The following is a 5,000-nucleotide window of genomic DNA, read 5'->3' as shown; positions in this document are numbered from 1 at the left end:
CCTGTATTTCGTTCGAGGGACGTTGGCCGGGGTGCACGCAATGGGAGGCCCATCGCGCACACCTACTCCCCCCGTGGGGGGGGGAGAGGGGGTGCCGGACCACCACCCCCTAAAGAGCATTAGAGATTTTACAGATATGCTACCAGTAGACGTTAAAATGTCTGAAACGGGGACACTTTTTCCAAACAAGCAAATCCCACACCGAGGGTGCGCAGGTGCCGATGGTGGTCGAGGCATGTGCCCGCAACAAGGGCCAACGTGAGCCGATGGTGGTCGAGGCAACCGTCCGCACCAGGGCCCAGCGTGTGCCGATGGTGGTCGAGGCAACCGCCCGCACCAGGGCCCAGCGTGTGCCGATGGTGCTCGAGGCAACCGCCCGCACCAAGGGCCGGCTTGTGCCGATGGTGTTCGAGGCAACCGCCCGCACCAGGGCCCAGCGTGTGCCGATGGTGGTCGAGGCAACCGCCAGCACCAGGGCCCAGCGTGTGCCGATGGTGGTCGAGGCAAGCGCCCGCACCAGGGCCCAGCGTGTGCCGATGGTGGTCGAGGCAAGCGCCCTCACCAAGGCCGAGCGTGTGCCGATGGTGGTCGAGGCAACCGCCCGCACCAGGGCCCAGCGTGTGCCGATGGTGGTCGAGGCAAGCGCCCGCACCAAGGCCGAGCGTGTGCCGATGGTGGTCGAGGCAAGCGCCCGCACCAGGGCCCAGCGTGTGCCGATGGTGGTCGAGGCAAGCGCCCTCACCAAGGCCGAGCGTGTGCCGATGGTGGTCGAGGCAACCGGCCGCACCAAGGGCCGGCGTGTGCCGATGGTGTTCGAGGCAACCGCCCGCACCAGGGCCCAGCGTGTGCCGATGGTGGTCGAGCCAGGAGCCCGCACCAAGGGCCGGCTTGTGCCGATGGTGTTCGGGGCAAGCGCCCGCACCAGGGCCCAGCGTGTGCCGATGGTGCTGGGGGCAAACGCCCGCCCCAGGGCCCAGCGTGTGCCGATGGTTATCGGGGCAACCGGCCGCACCAGGGCCCAGGGTCTGCCGATGGTGCTCGAGGCAACCGCCCGCACCAAGGCTCAGCATGTGCCGATTGTGATCGAGGCAACAACCCACACCAGGGCCCAGCTTGTGCCGATGGCGGTCGAGGCAAGTGCCCGTACCGAAGGGCAGCCTATGCCGATGATGGTCGATGCATGTGCCATCACCATGCGTCATCATGTGCCATTGATGGTCGAGGCCTTGGCCGAAGTTCGATTTTGAGCCACGGTGCCCATGCTTGGCTCCAGCATGTGCTGGTGCCGCATTTTTTTCACTCGGGACAGCATCGCCGGAGCATCGCCGGAGCATCGCCGGAGTACCGCCGGAGAACCTGACCGGCGGCATTGGGGTTCCGGCGATTGGGAGGGGGGCCGGGGGGGTGTGCGCACATGATGTGCGATGGGTGCTGGTACTTGGCCTTGTGTTGGCCCCCTATCCCTCATCAAACCTCTGAGAATTCACACCCCCTTAAAGAGCATTTGAGATTTTACAGGTTTGCTACCAGTAGCCGTTAAAGTGTCTGAAATGGGGACACTTTTTTCAAACGGTCACAAAATCTTCTCTACTTCGAGTTTTTAGCTGAATTTTTTTGTGCATGCCAACAAAAATAGAAGGATCATGCCTACAAAATTTGGGGCCAAAAATCCTTATAAAAAAATTTTAAAAAATCCCGAACCGCAAAAAGTTTCGAAAATCGTGAAAAATAGAAAACGAGTCATCTTCCAACGAAACTTCACGTGAAGGCTTAGGGGACCATTGTATGAATTTACAAGCCATAAAAATGGCATTGGCACGGCAGAAATTTGAAGATGTGCCTAAACCCACCAGGGCCCAGCGTGTGCCGATGGTGCTCGAGGCAACCGCCCGCACCAGGGCCCAGCGTGTGCCGATGGTGCCCGAGGCAAGCGCCCGCACCAGGGCCCAGCGTGTGCCGATGGTGGTCGAGGCAACCGCCCGCACCAGGGCCGATAGTGTGCCGATGGTGCTCGAGGCAACCTGTCGCACCAGGGCCCAGCGTGTGCCGATGGTGATCGAGGCAACCTGCCGCACCAGGGCCCAGCGTGTGCCGATGGTGGTCGAGGCAAGCGCCCGCACCAGCGCCCAGCGTGTGCCGATGGTGCTCGAGGCAACCGACCGCACCAGGGCCCAGCGTGTGCCGATGGTGCTCGAGGCAACCTGCCGCACCAGGGCCCAGCGTGTGCCGATGGTGGTCGAGGCAAGCGCCCGCACCAGGGCCCAGCGTGTGCCGATGGTGGTCGAGGCAACCGCCCGCACCAGGGCCCAGCGTGTGCCGATGGTGCTCGAGGCAACCTGCCGCACCAGGGCCGAGCGTGTGCCGATGGTGGTCGAGGCAAGCGCCCGCACCAGGGCCCAGCGTGTGCCGATGGTGGTCGAGGCAACCTGCCGCACCAGGGCCCAGCGTGTGCCGATGGTGCTCGAGGCAACCGACCGCACCAGGGCCGAGCGTGTGCCGATGGTGCTCGAGGCAAGCGCCCGCACCAGGGCCCAGCGTGTGCCGATGGTGCTCGAGGCAACCGACCGCACCAGGGCCGAGCGTGTGCCGATGGTGGTCGAGGCAAGCGCCCTCACCAGGGCCCAGCGTGTGCCGATGGTGGTCGAGGCAACCTGCCGCACCAGGGCCCAGCGTGTGCCGATGGTGCTCGAGGCAACCGACCGCACCAGGGCCGAGCGTGTGCCGATGGTGCTCGAGGCAAGCGCCCGCACCAGGGCCCAGCGTGTGCCGATGGTGGTCGAGGCAACCTGCCGCACCAGGGCCCAGCGTGTGCCGATGGTGCTCGAGGCAACCTGCCGCACCAGGGCCCAGCGTGTGCCGATGGTGGTCGAGGCAAGCGCCCGCACCAGGGCCCAGCGTGTGCCGATGGTGGTCGAGGCAACCGCCCGCACCAGGGCCCAGTGTGTGCCGATGGTGGTCGAGGCAACCGCCCGCACCCGGGCCCAGCGTGTGCCGATGGTGGTCGAGGCAACCTGCCGCACCAGGTCCCAGCGTGTGCCGATGGTGCTCGAGGCAACCGACCGCACCAGGGCGGAGCGTGTGCCGATGGTGGTCGAGGCAAGCGCCCGCACCAGGGCCCAGCGTGTGCCGATGGTGGTCGAGGCAACCTGCCGCACCAGGGCCCAACGTGTGCCGATGGTGCTCGGGGCAACCGACCGCACCAGGGTCGAGCGTGTGCCGATGGTGCTCGAGGCAAGCTGCCGCACCAGGGCCCAGCGTGTGCCGATGGTGGTCGAGGCAACCGCCCGCACCAGGGCCCAGCTTGTGCCGATGGTGATCGAGGCAACCTGCCGCACCAGGGCCCAGCGTGTGCCGATGGTGGTCGAGGGAACCTGCCGCACCAGGGCCCAGCGTGTGCCGATGGTGGTCGAGGCAAGCGCCCGCACCAGGGCCCAGCGTGTGCCGATGGTGGTCGAGGCAACCGACCGCACCAGGGCCCAGCGTGTGCCGATGGTGCTCGAGGCAACCTGCCGCACCAGGGCCCAGCGTGTGCCGATGGTGGTCGAGGCAAGCGCCCACACCAGGGCCCAGCGTGTGCCGATGGTGGTCGAGGCAACCTGCCGCACCAGGGCCCAGCGTGTGCCGATGGTGCTCGAGGCAACCGACCGCACCAGGGCCGAGCGTGTGCCGATGGTGGTCGAGGCAAGCGCCCGCACCAGGGCCCAGCGTGTGCCGATGGTGGTCGAGGCAACCGCCCGCACCAGGGCCCAGCGTGTGCCGATGGTGGTCGAGGCAACCGCCCGCACCAGGGCCCAGCGTGTGCCGATGGTGCTCGAGGCAACCGACCGCACCAGGGCCCAGCGTGTGCCGATGGTGGTCGAGGCAAGCGCCCGCACCAGGGCCCAGCGTGTGCCGATGGTGCTCGAGGCAACCGACCGCACCAGGGCCGAGCGTGTGCCGATGGTGCTCGAGGCAAGCTGCCGCACCAGGGCCCAGCGTGTGCCGATGGTGGTCGAGGCAACCTGCCGCACCAGGGCCCAGCGTGTGCCGATGGTGGTCGAGGCAAGCGCCCGCACCAGGGCCCAACGTGTGCCGATGGTGCTGGGGGCAACCGCCCGCACCAGGGCCCAGCGTGTGCCGATGGTGGTCGAGGCAAGCGCCCGCACCAGTGCCCAGCGTGTGCCGATGGTGGTCGAGGCAAGCGCCCGCACCAGGGCCCAGCTTTTGCCGATGGTGATCGAGGCAACCGGCCGCTCCAGGGCCCAGCGTGTGCCGATGGTTATCGGGGCAACCGGCCGCACCAGGGCCCAGGGTCTGCGGATGGTGCTCGAGGCAACCGCCCGCACCAAGGCTCAGCATGTGCCGCTGGTGATCGAGGCAACAACCCACACCAGGGCCCAGCTTGTGCCGATGGCGGTCGAGGCAAGTGCCCGTACCGAAGGGCAGCCTATGCCGATGATGGTCGATGCATGTGCCATCACCATGCGTCATCATGTGCCATTGATGGTCGAGGCCTTGGCCGAAGTTCGATTTTGAGCCACGGTGCCCATGCTTGGCTCCAGCATGTGCTGGTGCCGCATTTTTTTCACTCGGGACAGCATCGCCGGAGCATCGCCGGAGTACCGCCGGAGAACCTGACCGGCGGCATTGGGGTTCCGGCGATTGGGAGGGGGGCCGGGGGGGTGTGCGCACATGACGTGCGATGGGTGCTGGTGCTTGGCCCTTGTGTTGGCCCCCTATCCCTCATCAAACCTCTGAGAACTCACACCCCCTTAAAGAGCGTTTGAGATTTTACAGGTTTGCTGCCAGTAGCCGTTGAAGTGTCTGAAACGGGGACACTTTTTTCAAACGGTCGCGAAATCTTCTCCGCTTCGAGTTTTTAGCTGAATTTTTTTGTGCATGCCAACAAAAATAGAAGGATCACGTCCACAAAATTTGGGGCCAAAACTCCTCCTAAAAAAATTCTAAAAAATCCCGAACCGCAAAAAGTTTCGAAAATCGTGAAAAATAGAAAACGAGTC

Source organism: Durio zibethinus, unplaced genomic scaffold (genome assembly GCF_047325235.1).
Source record: "Durio zibethinus cultivar Kanyao isolate XHJ-2024 unplaced genomic scaffold, ASM4732523v1 HiC_scaffold_2, whole genome shotgun sequence".
Lineage (NCBI taxonomy): Eukaryota > Viridiplantae > Streptophyta > Magnoliopsida > Malvales > Malvaceae > Durio > Durio zibethinus.
This window is presented reverse-complemented; position numbering follows the sequence as displayed.